Raw genomic sequence first — 17597 nt, forward strand, 5'->3', positions numbered from 1 at the left:
CAACTACTTGTTTTTGACCGACTCTACCTTTATACGTACTCCCTAGTTCCAGCCATCTGTAATCCTTCTCCCATTGCTTAAACAATCAGCAGTATAATTAGTAATTAATAGGAGGGTCAGGTAACTTGCTTTTAAAAAGTGCTGCAATCACTTTAACAGTCCTTCATTTACATATATCCCTTTTCTCAAATCAATCCACAATCAAAGACAGAAAAAATAACAAAAAAAAAGTCTTTCCAACATTTCACTTGAACATTGATGGAATGGAACCATCTTCTGTTGATGAACTTTGCAGGCTGACGACAGGTCACTCTCAAAGGAATATAGGTGCAGCCAGTAGCACTCTGCATCTGGAGAAGACAGTGATGGTGAAGAAACCCACAGTCTGAGCTACTTGACTTTTCATGTCACAGCAGCATGATGTAAACAGGTGTGCCCTGGAGAAAATGACGCTAATAATATCCTGAACACAATTTGCATTGATGATTGGGAGATGCCTCATAGATTTCCCTAGCTGCTCCTTAAAATGAGTTACTGGCATAAACATTCATGACTGCTGTGATCTTGCTGGCCACCAGGGTGGGATTGCCACCCAGTGCTTCTGATTCCATAATATAGCTCAGAGATGATGGACTAGGACATGCTAAATGGGCCTTTTCACTGCTTTTCAGACAATTGAAAAAAAAAGACACTGAGGCCTGTAGATGTGGGGGCTATCATTCTCCTCTGCCTCCTGGATTGATCTTTAGCTGCTACCTATTAGATATTGGCCATATTGGACTTGGTGCTTGGCAATGAACCAGGTCAGGGGTCAGATCTCTCGGTGGGAGAGCATTTTGGTGATAGCGATCACAACTCCCTGATCTTTACTGTAGTCATGGAAAGGAATAGGAGCAGACGGTATGGGAAAGTATTTAATTGGGGGAGGGGGAATTACAATGCTATTAGGCAAGAACTGCGGAGCACCAATTGGGATCAGATGTTCTCAGGGAAATGCATGACAGAAATGTGGAGGTTGTTTAGGGAGCAGTTGCTACAAGTGTGGGATAGGTTTGTCCCACTGAGGCAAGGAAAGGATGGTAAGGTGAAGGAACCTTGGATGACAAGACATGTGGAACACCTAGTCAAGAGGAGGAAGGAAGCTTACTTAAAGTTGAGGAAGCAAGGATCAGACAGGGCTCTAGAGGTCTACAAGGTAGCCAGGAGGGAACTGAAGAATGGACTTAGGAGAGCTAGAAGGGGGAATGAGAAAACCTTGGTGGGTAGGATCAAGGAAAACCCCAAGGTGTTCTATACTTATGTGAGGAACAAGAGGATGGCCAGAGTGAGAGTAGGGCCAATCAGCGATAGTGGAGGGAACTTGTGCATGAAGTTAGAGAGGTGGGGGAGGTCCTTAATGAATACTTTGCTTCAGTATTCACCAGTGAGAGGGACCTCGACGTTTGTGAGGAGAGCATGAAATAGGCAGATATGCTTGAACAGGTCGATGTTAGGAAGGAGAATGTGCTAGAAATTTTGAAAAACATGAGGATAGATAAGTCCCCTGGGCCAGATGGGATATACCTAAGGTTACTACGGGAAGCAAGGGAAAAGATTGCTGCCCCTTTGGCAATGATCTTTGCTTCCTCACTGTCCATTGTAGTAGTACCAGAAGATTGGAGGGTGGCAAATGTCATTCCCTTGTTCAAGAAAGGGAATAGGGATAATCCTGGAAATTACAGACCGGTCAGTCTTACTTCTGTGGTGGGAAAATTATTGGAGAGGATTCTGAGATAGTATTTATGTTCATTTGGAAAAACACAGTTTGATTAGAAATAGTCAGCATGGCTTTGTGAGAGGCAGGTCATGCCTCACAAACCTTATTGAATTCTTTGAGGATGTGACAAAACATATCGATGAAGGCAGAGCAGTGGATGTGGTGTATATGGATTTTAGCAAGGCATTTGATAAGGTTCCACATGGTAGGCTCATTCAGAAAGTAAGGAGGCATGGGATTCAGGGAAGTTTGGCTGTCTAGATACAAAATTGCCTGTCGAATAGAAGACAGAGGGTAGTAGTAGATGGAAAGTATTCAGCCTGGAGCTCGGTGACCAGTGGTGTTCCGCAGGGATCTGTTCTGGGACCTCTGCTCTTTGTGATCTTTATAAATGACTTAGATGAGGAAGTGGAAGGGTGGGTTAGTAAGTTTGCCGATGACACGAAGGTTGGTGGAGTTGTGGACAGTGTGGAGGGCTGTTGTAGGTTGCAACAGGACATTGACAGGATGCAGAGCTGGGCAAAGAAGTGGCAGATGGAATTCAACCCAGAAAAGTGTGAAGTGATTCATTTTGGAAGGTCGAATTTGAACACAGAATACAGGGTTAATGGCAGGATTCTCAGCAGTGTGGAGGAACAGAGGGATCTTGGGGTCCATGTCCATAAATCCCTCAAAGTTGCTACCCAAATTGATAGGGTTGTAAAGAAGGCGTATGGTGTGTTGGCTTTCATTGGCAGGGGAATTCAGTTTAAGAGCTGTGAGGTTATGCTGCAGCTCTATAAAACTCAGGTTAGACCACACTTGGAATATTGTGTTCAGTTCTGGTCACCTCATTATAGGAAAGATGTGGAAGCTTTATAGAGAGTGCAGAGGAGATTTACCAGGATGCTGCCTGGACTGGAGGGCAGGTCATATGAGGAAATGTTGAGGGAGCTAGGGCTCTTTTCATTGGAGCAAAGAAGGATAAGAGGTGACTTGATAGAGGTGTACAAGATGATGAGAGGCATAGATAGAGTGGATACCCACAGACCTTTTTTCCCAGGGCAGAAATGACCATTACGAGGGGGCATATATTTTAAGGTGATTGGAGGAAGGTATGGAGAGATGTCAGAGGTAGGTTCTTAACACAGAGAGTGGTGGGGTGTGGAATGTGATGCCGGCAGTGGTAGTGGAGTCAGAAACATTAGGGACACTTAAGTGACTCTTGGATAGGCACATGGAGGGCAGTAAAATGTATGGTATGCAAGGTAGATTGATCTTAGTAGGATAATAGATTGGCACAACATCGTGGGCCGAAGGGCCTATACTGTGCTGTACTGTTCTACATTCTATTTTCTATTGCCCTGGAGGCTACGCAGTAAGCACTAGAGGTGTCTGTTCTTCTTGGTTATGCTGACAAGGCCATAATCGCTGTTTCATTCCATGTCATTAAAGTAGCAATACCTCACTGCTTTTATACTCAATTTCCCTTGCAATAAACACCAAACTTCCATTTACCTTCTTAATCATTTGGTGACTGTATTATGATTTTCTAAACCCTCTATTACTGCCTAATGATGGATTCTATCCTTTTTCCCCTATGAAAGATGTTAAATTAATTGACTTATAGGGGTTTTTTTTGCCTTCTGTCTCCCTCCTTCCTCAAAAATTAGTGTTATATTTGCAATTTTCAAATCTGCTTGAACCTTTCCAGAACCTGAGAATTTTCAAAGATTACAACTAATGCACTGGCCTTCTCTGAAGCCATTTCTTTGAAGATACAATATGCAAGTCGTCTGCTCCCAGGGCCTTTTAGCCTATATTTGTAATAGATTTCTCAGTATCTTTTGCTAGGTGTTTGTGATTGTTTTAAGTTCCTCCATTTTCTCTTACCTCTTGATTTTCAAATATTCTTGGGATCATTTTTATATCTTTATAGTGAAGAAAGACATGAAAAATCCATTCAATGCTTCTTTATTTTCCTTTTTTTCATATCATTAAAGCTCGAGTCTCATCCACTTAGGGGAACAATGCTCACATTAATTTATCTTTCCCTTTTAAATTTTTTTTTTTTAGAAATTTTTACTATCTGTTTTTATATTTCTAGCTGGCTTTCTCCTGTACTCCACATTCTTTCTCACTTCTCAGCCTTTCTTTGCCAGTTTTGAAAATCTGATCATCTTTGCATTTACCACTATTCTTGTATGCTTTCCATTTCAATTTGATACTAGCCTCAACCTCCTGAGTTAAGTGGTCCAAACTTCACATAGTGTTCTTTCTCAATGAAGTATCCCTTTACTGAGAGTTATGAAATACCTTCTTAAATGTGTGCCATCACTTCTCTCCTTTAGCTAATTCTATGCTCATAAATTTAAATAGAGCCAGTTACAGGAATAAGACATTAGTCTTAGACCCAGATTTCTCTCCCTCAAATTGAATATTATGACTGTTTTCTTTAGGGTCTTTAATATCAGGTCATTCATTAATCCTCTCTCCTTACACATTCCCAAGTCTAAAATAACTTGCATCCCATTTGATCCGGTTTTGATTCCGGCCTTTGTCAACTGTGGAGTCTGCATGTTCTCCCCGTGTCTGCGTGGGTTTCCTCCCACAGTCCAAGGACATGCAAGTTAGGCGGATTGGGCATGCTAAATCACCCATAGTGTTCAGGGATGTGTAAGTTAGGTGCATTAGTCATGGGAAATGCAGGTTTAGGGGGATGGGTCTGGGTGGGATGCTCGTCGAAGGGTCGGTGTAGACTTGTTTGGCCGAATGGCCTTTTCCCACACTGTAGGGATTCTATGATTCTAATTCAACTCCAGGCAACTGTTAGCAATCTGATTTGTCCAATCTATAATAACCGTAAAATCACTCATAATTATTGTAGCATCTTCCTATATACTATTAGGGGCCCAGAATGTACTCTCACAATTGACGTCTAATTTTTGTTATTTCTTAACTCTGCCTAGATAATCCTCCATCGTGATCTTCTGAACTATGGTGATCTCTCACTACTACACTAATGTCATCCTTAATTAACAGATCCCAGCACCTTTTGCAAGTTTCTTGTCTTTCTGACATGTCAAATACCCTTGAATAACTAGATCCCAGGCTTGATCACTGAGCAATCATGTCTCTGAAATGGCCATCAAATCATAAACATTTATTCCTACGTGGGCTATCAATTCATTTATTTTGTCACAAATGTTGTCGGCATTCAGATTCAGAGCCTTTAATTTGTCTTTTTACCATTTTTGCAATCTCTGGTCTTATCCGTTGGTCCACTCTCGAGTCTTTCTGTGCTGTCCTTTCGCACCAGATTCTGTCATCATTACCCCTTTGATTACCATGCTCTATTGCAATGTCCTTTCTTTTGACTTTACATTTCCCTTCACATGATCGCCATTCTCCCACCCACCCTCTCTACTGCCCTACCTTTATGGATGCATCAGACACTAGTGCCAGTAATGGATCAAGTAAAAATAGACTGTTCCAACAGTATAGCTTCCACTTTCTCCATTATTACTGGCGCTGGTGTACTTTGAATCAAAGCCTATTTCTGCAACAACAGTCTTTGAGCCACAGATTCAACTCTCCAAACTTATTTGCCCGATATTAATTTGTTTTGGGTCAGGTAGTAATTGAGAGAAAGCACCTTGACACTAAGGAAGGCACAGCTAGTTGTGCTATACATAGAATCTCAGAGCAGAATCAACGGTGAGTTTGGTGATGAAATAGATTTAGCCAGGCAGGAAGGAAGCAGCTGCAGATACTGTTGCCTTTCCACTTCTGCCCCAGTTTAGTTTGTGGTAGGACTGTGGGTGATGGCCTTCTCACTTGGCTGCTTACTGCTCACCCAAGGGTCTCAATTAATATCCACTGAACAGTCTCAACTAGCAGGGAGTTGGGGTAAAGACTATGCAGTAAGCTTGAAAAGCAAACGCTGTGGGGTTTGTAGATGGGTAGAAATAAATTAAAGTCTGGTTTAAGTGGAAGAAACCATTCTCTTTAAAGTCACATTTACACTTGGTTCTCCAAGCTCCTCTACTGGCACTCAGCATTTATTTCCCTTCTGTGAAAGGTTTTGGGACATTTGCTGAATTAAAGTATTATATAATAGCAAGGATGTGGTTTGTCTCATCAATTAGTGTTAACAATCCTCATGCTTTTCACTTGCCTTCTTAATGGAATATCAAGTTAAAATATTCAAATGATCAGTTAAAATTCCTGTAGCCTACTGTAATAGTACCATTTAATTTTAACAATTACTTGCAACAATAAATACCATTTATAATTACCATATAAATATCATTTAGGCATCAGCTTTGCTAGCACTTTCAACTCTTATGGTAATCAATTAAAAATATAACCCTTTACAATAGGATTAAAATTAAACCTTCCATTTATTTAGTTTACCGAGATATCTTAATTGCTTTCCTCATTTAGCCTCAGCACGACTCACCCCCTGCTGCCACAGTGCTATTCCCACCAAACATTCCTCCTTGCTTTCTATGTTCGCCAATATTGTTAAAGGTCTACCCACTCTTTCAATCTGCTATCGTTCCTGCTCAAAAAAGAATGTCCAACCTCTTTGCCTTTGCAAATTACCCCCCTTTTCCAACCTTCCTTTCCTATCCAAAGTTTTGTCTATGTCACCTCCCTAACACATTCCCACCTTCCTACAATTCTCTGCTGCCTTGTTAGCCCTCAAGTGCCTTACCTCACACTTTTCCTGGTTGAATTCCATTTGCCACTATTCTCACCATCTACATTGCAAATTCTAAAATTGAGCCACTTATGCTTTCAAGTCCTTTCATAACCTTGCCCCCTCTATCTTTGTAACATCTACTATCTAAGTCTCTCTTTGAGCTTTAGACACACATTCTGCTGTAACACTTGATAACTAGAATACTCCCTCCTGAGCTCATGTACTGTACTGTAATTATTAACTATCATTGAAGGTCACACATTCAGTTGCTTTGACTCCAAACTCCGTAATTCCCTGAAGGAGCCTGCCTCGCCAGCTCTTTCTTCCTATAAAATGCTCCTTAAACATCTCCCTCCCACCACGCGCCCCCCCCCCACTCGCTCCCCTGCCCCCCCCACCCCACCAAGCACCAACCCATCTGTTCAGATACTATTACAGACTTCTGATACAGGTGGGACTTGAACCCAGGCCTTTTGGTCCAGGGGTAAGGACACTACCACACATCCAGAGGAGGGCACCTGAAACATTCCTTAAAACCCATCTCTGACCAAACTTTTGACTCATATCTTAGTGGTGCAATTGCTAAACACCTTGGGATGCTGCACAAAATCCCTCTAAGAATGCAAGTAGTTCTGTGTCTGTTAATTCCACAAATAATTAGTTATTTTAAGTTGTTTAATTTTGAAGATCTCCAACACCAGATCAGTAAATAGTAATCAAGAGACTAGACAGCATAAGTTAAAATTCCACATTCACATTGTGAAAGTTTGAGTTAAGTTTTTAAAAAGCACAGGAAATTGGAACAAATCTATAACTACTCTGGTCAGGCCATACTAGTTTGAAGATCAGAACTGTACCAGCTGTATCAAGGGAGATGGTGGTATAGTGGCAATGTCACCAGAGGAGAGTAGCTCAATGGGTCAGGCTAATGCCGTGGTGCACAGGTTTAAATTCCACCATGGCAACTACTGGAATTCATATGTTCATTTCAATTCATAACATTCGTAAATTTAAGCCAGTCAGTGATGGCCATCAACTGTTGTAAAATCCAACCTTGTTTGCTAATGATATTTGGGGACAAAACTCTTGTCATCTTTGCCTGGTCTTGCCTAACCCATAGGAAAATAGTTGACTTAACTGTCCTATGAATGGACAGCAAGCCACTCATTCAAGGGCAATTTAAAATGAGCAACAAATAAGCGACATCACTCAACTTGAGGTTGGTTGGCCCGCCGAGCTGGTTTGTTGTTTCGCAGGACGTTTCGCTACCATGAAGGGTAACATCCTCAGCGCAGCCTCCGATGAAGTGTCGGTGTGTTTTCCCGCCTGGTTTTTAAACTCTGGGGTCCGTTGAAATGGATTGCCTTACTTCCGGGTTTCCTTCGTAGTGGAATGTATATGGGGTCGAGTTTGATGTGTTTATTAATAGCATGCTTCGTGGAGTGCCATGCTTCCAGGAATTCTCGTGCTTGTCTCTGCCTAGCCTGTCCCAGTCGAAGTCATGGCTCTCCTTGTCCATGTGGATTGAGATGAGCAAGTATTGGTTGTGTCTGTTTGTAGCCAGTTGGTGTTCATGTACTCTTGTTGTTAGTTTCCTTCCTGTTTGTCCGATGTAGTGTTTCTCGCAGTCTCTGAAGGGGATTTTGTAGATGACATTGGTCCTGTCCATGGCGGGGAGTGGGTCTTTAGTTCGGGTGAGCAGTTGTCGTAGGGTTGACGTGGGCTTGTGTGCCACTCTGATGCCCAGCGGTCGTAGGAGTCTTGTGGTGTTCAAGGATAATGGATATCCAACGAACTGGGTCAGAAGATGCCTACATGAACAGCATCAGAAAGATTCTACACGCCTCAACACACTCATCACACTACCCTACATCAGGAACACGTCGGAATTACACCACAGGACTCCTATGACCGCTGGGCATCAGAGTGGCACACAAGCCCCAGAGTTTAAAAACCAGGCGGGAAAACACACCGACGCTTCGTCGGAGGCTGCACTGAGGATGTTACCCAGCATGGTAATGAAATGTCTGCGAAACAACAAACCAGCTCGGCGAGTCAAACAACCTCAACACCCACAACCCAAGCTACAGATCTACTCGAAAACCTCAGATCACTCAACTTCTCAATGATGCCAAAATCCCATGAGTGTATTGGGGGGGGTGCTGAAATTTGCACGATTATACAGACTTGAACTTTGAGGTTAGATGAATTATATATTTTTATTTGAAAAGAAAGCCAGGTTGAACTTGCTATATTCAGTATGTTGCTCTTTCATACAAGAAATGGTAGTCTGACCAAGGGAAATGGGTGTCTGAATTCCTTCTAGCAATATCAATCTTTGAATTACTTGTGATTTATGAATGTGTTCTCATTCTTCCTCAACAGCTGCAAAGCTGCTCTGCTCCAATTGATAGAGGTTTTCTGCAAATTAATCAGCTTCCATTTGGGAAGAAAAGCTTAGAAATTTGAGCAGGATTCCAACCAAAACTTTCATCATTTCTTTCTTGTCAGATGCTGTTAGGCCTATTATACATTCTATTTTTGACTTTTATTCAAGACTTGCAGGATTCCCATTTTTTAAAAACCTATCCTTGCATCCTGGAAAACAAAGGTGTGGCCTACTGATTCCAAAAATAAAGCATACACTAACAAATTGCAACTGCAAACCCTTTTCAATGTTCAGTTCAGGTGCTTGATGAAAACTAATTCTTAAGGTCATTAGGAAACCATTTTCTAAGCACAAAAGACAGCAAAGAACTATATTTATTTTACAATTGCAATAAATTACATCAGAGGCTGGTTAACAGACGTTACTGCAGTTTCGATGTTGTTGTTTCAGCAGTATTTGCACTTTTAATCTTTGAAATCTGTCAAGATCGGCACTTGCTTCCTTCCCCACATTCATTTAATCTCATGCTCAGTTTCTCAAAGTTGACCATTCTTTCTTTAAGTAAAAGGAAAGGGGAAGTCGGCCTAAGCCAAAGTCACGGCAAGTAAATTCACTCCTATTTCATTAGTTATCTTGCATTTCACACACTGCATCCTTTAAACTGTTTGAAGTAATCAGATAACTTTCATTTCTTTAAAAACACAAATTAAAAAGGTGGCTTGTAGTGGCAAACTTGAAACTTATGATTTTTTAAAAAGTCTGAATGAAGCCAATCAGTTGGCATTTAGTTGTAAAGTCTTTACGAGAGAAAGGTAGCTGAGACAAACATATCAGGAATGGGCTTGGAGCTTCTTTTGAAAAAATAAATTATATTAATACAAACAGAGGAACCCATATACTAGGTTAAGCAATTAAGTCACAGTTGGTTGAACGGTACAATCAAACACTCTATTTTTGGGGAAAGATGGGTAAGGTTTTCCTATGAAATCTCTGTAAATCTGTGGTTATTGATTTCATTCTTCAGTGTTATCTTACTGGAATGAAGACTAGAAACCAAAGAGATAAGCAGAATGGGTTAAATTTTACATTCTGATAGCAACTTTACAAACTTTGCAGCAAATATCCATAGGCAGTGAAAATACAGAGGCACAATGTAGTGAGAAAATAGAACTGCTGTCTGAGAATTCCTAATTTTTTTTGAAACCCAATTTGTTTTCTAAATCTCTGAGCAAAGAACTGACCTGCAACCTTAATATGGAATTTTCCTGAAGAAGCACAGTAAAACACCTCAACTTGCTCTACCTCCAGAGTTGACAGTCCTAATAGCTCGATAAGCAAAACACATGACCTGAATACCAAGCAGGCAAAAGAAATTCACACAGGAGTACTCCTAAGCTTTGATATGTCACATTCTAAATCAAGGGCTGTTCTATCATTATGAATCCAGTCAAAAGATTATCCAAGCTTCACAAATGGTGATTGCTGTCATTTATATTTGCAGCTGTCATTTATTCTTGCGGCTGGAGACTGTAACAGGGTTCTTGGCATTGAAGTAGGAATTAAAAATCAGTTCATTCGTGAACACTAAGAAAATAATTCATTTCTACAATGCCTACAGCTGGTGTACATTTAAATTTACTCAATGCTAATCTGAGACAAGAAAATCATTAATTGGAGTTATTTGCAATTTGGCCAAAACTAAAAATATGCTTCCTGTTGTACAAGAATCTCATTATTTAGGCAAATTGCAACATTTTCAGCAAGGCTGTCTTCATTCTTCAAATGAGGTTTTGTTCTCTATAACAAATACACCAGGAGCATCACAAAAAAAGATTTAAATAACATTTCAGTAGAAATCATGCAATTCTTATTTTCCCATTACTTGGCACAATCACTTCTTTGAACCTTGAATGGCAAAGCAGCACAAGACAATTTGAGACACAACATGGTCCAATATCCTGAACACAAAGTTTTACAGCTTTAATCATTTCCCTTTTTCTTTCTTTTTAAATGATGCACTATTGACTTAAAGTAAAACAAAAAAACTATACCAGTTGCATGCCAAGTTTGTGAACTTTAACTTGCAGGTTGTGATAAATGCAACATAATCCTATTTACATACACAAAACCCAAACAATGACAATACCCAAATAGCTGCCGCCTCATGTTCGACTCCTGGAGAGACAGAAAGAGAGAAGGAACTGAAATGTGCAGGGAAATTTAGAAGCAGTGTGCTACCAAAATAAGGGGCTGTTGTTTGCATGTTTCAAGCCGTACCTTGGTTCCCAGGATCTTTCACAATATAAACTAACCTGAAATGTATTAATATAACGTTAAGCTTTACTGAACAGTACACACTTAGCATCAAACACACTGCTTGATTGTCTGAAGGAACATTTACTTGCATCTCTCTCAAGTTTGGCAAAGAAAAATACATTCAAAATTTTGAAATCACCTGGATGTAACACTGTCAAGGGTTCTATTTCACATCCAGCAAGTGACTGGCATAGTAAGAGGGGAAATTGAGGTTAGTCAGATTGGGCAGAGCTTGGTAAAAGAGAAGAAAAGGGTGACTGAAAGGTCTCTTCATGGCCCTGGTATTTAATTTCTCAGTTGATTGGTTAAATTTCCCATACTATAAAACAAAATGGTCAGCGAGCTTAACCACTTAAGTAATGAGTAGTATATTCTGTCTATTTAGGTCCAATGACAAAATTCTATCAGTGATTTTCAAAGCATTGATCACAATGCAAGTTCTTTATTTCATTACAACTCTCTGCATTTGGTACCATTGGAAAAATCCAATTTTATCACTGCCCTAACAGAATACCATCAAAGCTTATAAAACCCAAAAACATTGCATATATGGCAGCATCAACACAATGGCTTAAAGGAGCTATTTATTTGGATTTTATGGAAAGTGAAAATTGAAAGTCAATGAAGTCCACCTGAAAGCTTTCAATGGTGTGTTGAAACTGCACACATCAGTTTGATACATTGCTGTACTGTATACCAAAAAAAATCTTACTGCCATCATACTGTGGTGGATCTGAAAAAAAGAGAACCAACTTTCTCTTGGGAGGGTATAGAGTTCCAACGAACATTATAGTTAGACAAGTAACTAATTTTGTAATGATATTATTAATTTTTGTAGTTGAGGAGTGCTGTACATCCAAGGGATGCCTCTTGAATTCACAGTGTGTAATTATTGTAAGTGTCAGAATATTTACTGAGTACATAAGCCAGTAAACAATTAATAAAAATGAATATTTTGCAAGTCAACAAATGAAGTATATATTTAAAAATGCGTAATGTTTGGCAGGAGCATGGTTGGCCTCATTCATGGTACAACCTTGTAAACCCTAATTATTCACTTATCTGAAGCAAGCCACTGCAGATTAAGGAAATGAATTCTATAATGAATGGAATGAGTTAACAAATCAAGAAAGAATATTTTATACTTCATCAGCTCCAGCAGGCAAACAAGTACCTGAAAACAATATTTAAGTGATCTTAGGAAATTAATGAATAGTTTAGTTAGCAAATAAATCAGAACGGAAGCTATTTCAAAGGATCAGTTGAACTGCTTCATTAATTTAACGCAAGATACTTCAGAACCGTGACAATCAAATAGAGTAAATAGTTTTTCAAAGCAAGATGTTTGTCCTTTAGAGTCAGTTGCTTGTATTGTCGAATAACTGCAGACTGTATAAATACCGTTATCCCAGTAGGAAGATAGATACAACTACTGATCTCATTTGCAGGTCTAAAATTGTTGTGTTGTGTTCAACAGAGCTGTTGGTGTTTCAGATGATCTGCCAAACAAAAAACAGCATTTAAAAAATTCAACTTGTCGATAAAGTAGTGCTTTAATTAATTTTTTATACTAAGCAGGAATGCAGAAACTAACAAATGATTCATACTTTAGACAGTGGTGCAGTACTGTAATTGATGGTGGAAAGTTTTACAATTTATGCCACCAGATTGTAATTTCCTCTAACCAGTCAGATTTAAGACTGAAGAAATAAGCAAAGACATCAGAACAATTCTCACATTAAAATCATCAGCTCCTGATACCTGTACAAAGGATATAAGAATCATGACTAGATAATTCTAATCATAGCTAAATCATTCTTAAATTGTAAATTATACTGTTGCTTTAAGCTGCTCATATATCTGTAGCTAAAAATGTTAACATCATTAAAGCTATATTGCAAGAATCATTTGTATCTACACGATGGAGGATGATTTCTCAATGGCAATGTTTCTGATGACATCTGGAAACAGCTGTGTACGCACAACACAAAAACCAACTAAATTCTTAAATTGAAGGATGTAATTAAACATGGTCACATTGTAAGTGAAAAGATTATCTCCCAAAGATGAATCAGCAGACTTGCTCCTACCAAGGCTTTTAGAGGAGTTGTTTGGGGCAAATAATAACTGGACTCCCAGAAAATGGCAGTTTTGTCGCAGGTGTTCATTAAATGCCTCTGGTCAATATGTATTCCTTAATCAATACCATAAAACAGATTATCCGGTGGTCATGGTCAGGCTGTTGGCCTCATTAGTTTGAAGTAATGCTGGTGATATTAGCCTGTGATACCGATGCAACTGAAGCAGAAGATACAATTTCCATGCTGCAGCTCAATGGTTTGACAGATTAAGACCAGTGATTGCATTAGACTCTGCCCACTTCAACACCCCTGCAAGCATCATTTCCAAAGTACAGGTGCCAGTGCATGATGTAAATTTGTTTTCAATGGTTTTCGTTCAAAACTGCCAAACATATTGCAAAGTGCCAGGATTAACATCTATAAGGCAAATAACTTGTATGGCTTGTTAATCATTCAGGGCACCTTTTTAAATTACTCCAAAATTAAACGAAGGGTCCCATGCATGTCATATGACATTATCTCACAATACAGTGGTGTTAACTATCAACATTAATTTAAACCAAGAAAGATTTGTTCATCAACTTTCCAAAGTCAAAAAGTAGAATTGCAAGTAGTTCTCTCTCAGTTAGTTGACTTAATATAGGTGAACATAAAAGAAGAATATTGAAGCTATCCAAGGAGGTAATTAATGAACTGGGTCTAAATGGAGAGTTTTAACATCGGTATTAGTTTAGTTTAGCTCACAGTAGAGAGGAGAAAATGGGTCTAAAATTCCATCACTGGGATAAGGAAGCTAGTTAAAATGGTAAGGACCAGCAATCTAATCTAAATATCGTCAACGAAAAAAGCATGGAAACAAAAAAACTGGTGTACTTCATAACAACAAATGTCTTACTAGGAACTTTGAGAATGACAATTACCCTGAATTCCTTCATCACTGGCTCATTTTAGTCACTCTAGATGGAGAGGAGAGGGACAATTTCTCCCATGTTTGGCCTTTAGATTCCGGTTTATAACTTTGATACAAACAATGCACAAAGACTTTGTCTCTCATCCAACCTACAGGCAATTTCCAAGGCACTGAGCCACAACCTGATATTCAGTCATTTCATTACAAACAAGCTTTAATTTGTAAATACTTCTAACATTGCACTAACCCAAGAAGGTTTTCCAATGCCATGAGTGCTCCGTTTTACCTGGAAAATTGTTCTACCTTATTAACAGACTTTAGTTACAATTGAAAAGTGTGGATAATGTATTTCCAAAAAATAATATGGCATTAACGTCACCTCTGGTTCACAACTGTCAGCTGTGGTTGAGTTTGACTGATCCCAACTAAGACTCAGAATCTAACCTGGATACTTCCTGATCTGCATAGTCCAACTGATTTACATCATAAGCTTGAACATGCTGTAGCACTATAATTATTAAATATTTCTTCAAATGCTCTGACATTGGGAGATTCCCTGCAGCATACCTGAGGTCTTTACTAATACAGTGCATGTACTACAGTTTTTGATTATGGTAAAAGTTGTATTTAAGTTTGTCACAATCTCTGTAGAAACTGATAACAGTTTCAAGAGAAATGTGAATTTTCAGTTATTTGCTGGAAGGAAGACATATCAAGATTTCACATTGTGAAAGACCTTCTATTGTATCAATGACTAAAGAAAATACCACTCATCAAACAATCTTCATTTTGTATACAACATATACTTCAAACCACTCAGCAGATTTGCTCCTTTTTACTTTTACTGACAACCCCAATTGTTTAATGTTACTCAATCTCTTTATTAGACACACCATTTCTGGACCCAATTCAAAGAGTTTTACATTCCCATGAGCTTATTTTTGTTCTTTTCCTTCCCAAATACTGTCTTTCACTGAGTGTATTTTAGTTGTGGATGCTCTCTAATTTCAGCTGGGCAAAACCTCCAACTGTGTGTGTTAACTCCTGACAAATAACATTCTTAAATTAGGTTTGAGCTCCCAACAGCATTCTGGATGGTGAATGATATAGTCAACATTTTCTCTTCTGCCTAAGTTTGCCCCTTAAATGTTTATACTTTCGCTCTCTGTCTACCAGTGGGTTCAGATCACTTGAGACTGAAACTACAACTGGCCCTCTGCAATATCTCTGGCTTTAGTGAAAGCCTTTAATCTGACCTCAAAATAATTGCCTCTACACTCCTCAACATGGCAAAAGGAAGTAGCTTTTTATCCAAGTAAAAATGGTAATCAAGTATTTCTAATTATCAATATTAGGAACGAAATGACTTGATGCTGATAAAATCTTTCTGGTTATTAGGAGACTTGGGTCTTTTCACTGCGAACTTAGAAATATTGTCCCACAGTTGTTAACATCTGTCATCCACCTTTCAATAATACAAAGTAATTCCCCTTTTGCTTCATCCACTAAACCACCAGGTTTACTGTCAGACAGACTTAAACCCAAGTTATAGAATTCCTTTCATTTGAACTACATTCAAAGATACAGCCTAAAACCATTATAATCTTATAAACCAAAAGACATATCCCAAAAGGTGGGGCTTTGGCACCAGCTGGGCAAAAATGGAGTAGGGTGTCAGGTAGAAAAAGGGCTTCTGGGCAAGTGATAGGGGGGGCAGATGAATGTTGGGGATAACGTAGCAGTTCAGTAAGTGGGGAACAGTGCCAAATAGGTGAGGGCAGCTAAGTGGGTGAGTGTTTAGTGTAGGTTGAGAGATCGGTAGGGAGAGGTAACAGGCTGGGTTGGGTCTCAGGGTGAGTAGTGGGGTGCTGTTAAGCTGTGTCGTGTCAGATTTGTTGGGGATCAGGGATGGTGTTGCATCTGGCAGGGTGGCTGCTGTGGTGCTGGGACCTGTGAGATTGGAGTGTGTGGTGCTTCAGGGGTACTCAGGGCCTGTGAACAGGACATTGAGGGGAGTCAGTGGTGAGTTGGGTTTCAGCTTAATAGTACCCAGTACTTGGAGCAGGTCTTGATCCTCTAACTTTTCCTGGGTAATTATCAAGTGTGTCAAACCCACCAAAATCTCAACTCCAATTAGAAATGGGCATGAGGTGTGTTCCAGACACCAGGTAATTGTCCCAAAAAAATTTCAACTTCCTGGGTAATTTCCGCAGAGTCAGCTGCAAGGCGTTTCCATGTGATCCCAATGTACAATCCCAATTTATGCTGCTGCAATATGCATTTCCCCATTGGAATTTCTGGGCCATTATAATCAGATATCATTCACTCGTAACAAATTGTCGAGGTTTAAAAATATGCATATTGGAAAGAATTTATATACTGACTTTCATAACCTTAAGAAGTTATGAACTACCTTATAGACATGGAAGTGTTTTTGAAAGTGAGAGTGTAATGTAATGTAATAATCTACAGCTATTTCATCATATTCTATTTACAGCAACTGGTTAAAGCATTTCAACTTTTTTTTTAAAAAGAGATCTGTGACTAAAATAGTTTGCAAAATCTGTACAATACAGTCACTCAATATTTAAAACTGTTCATTAAAATTTTGGAACACTGACTGATTGATTTATTCTAATTAACTGGAATATCATTTACGCTGTCTGCAATGGTCAGTCAGGATGCTAAAATCATCAACTAACATGAATTAATTGAAGTTTTCTCTTGTCAAAGGTTAATACCTGTTCAGGAGTCAGCTTTGGTTTAGTGATTATATTCCTGCCTCTCAGTCAGAAGGTCAGGGGTTGAAGATCATTTTCTGAAACCTGAGCATGTAAAGTAGATGGACAGTTCAATGGAGTATTGAAGTTGCTGATGCCTGAGATGACGCATTAGACCAACTTCTTGTTTGACCTCTCAAGCTGATTTAGGACACATGGCATAGTTTGAAATGCAGCAATTATTCTATCCTATTATTCTGGTCAAATATTTATCCATTAAACAACCAGATAATTTGGTAGGGTTAGTTATCTCATTGTTGCTCAAGGAACTTTGCTGTACTGGCTAACTTGGTTGTTGCATTTCCTTCCAACAGTGACTGTTCTTCCACAGTATTTTATTTGTTGTGCTGCTTTGAACATCTTGAGGACACAAAAACATGTTCAAACGGTAATGCTTCTTAAAAATAATTCACAATGAAAGTGCATTAAAAAAACTAGATTTATCAAAACATCATTTCATTAATATTCAGTGTATTTTGGATTATTTCAAAACCTTCTATTATTTTCTCCACTTAAATACATCCCACGGATCAATTTCAAAGAAATGTACGAAAGAGAGGTGGAAATTCATCCCATCTAGTTCAATCTTTCTTGGAAACTTACAACAGAATATATCACATCCAGCATCAGTTTGGAATTTGCCTGGATTCTCCGCTGTACAGTAAATTTATTTTGAAC

General features: G+C 39.1%; 1 protein-coding gene across 1 annotated transcript in view; it reads right to left on the bottom strand.

Moving 5' to 3' along the window:
* Nucleotides 1-9188: 9188 nt before the first annotated feature.
* LOC109912023 (SEC23-interacting protein) overlaps nucleotides 9189-17597 on the bottom strand; it is a 101933-nt gene continuing 93524 nt past the window's right edge. Inside the window, exon 16 of the mRNA XM_048609199.1 lies at nucleotides 9189-12647. The gene's annotated coding sequence lies outside the window, so the exon portion shown is untranslated. The remainder of the gene's footprint in view (nucleotides 12648-17597) is intronic.

The sequence above is a fragment of the Rhincodon typus genome, chromosome 20, assembly GCF_021869965.1.
Source record: "Rhincodon typus isolate 14 chromosome 20, sRhiTyp1.1, whole genome shotgun sequence".
Lineage (NCBI taxonomy): Eukaryota > Metazoa > Chordata > Chondrichthyes > Orectolobiformes > Rhincodontidae > Rhincodon > Rhincodon typus.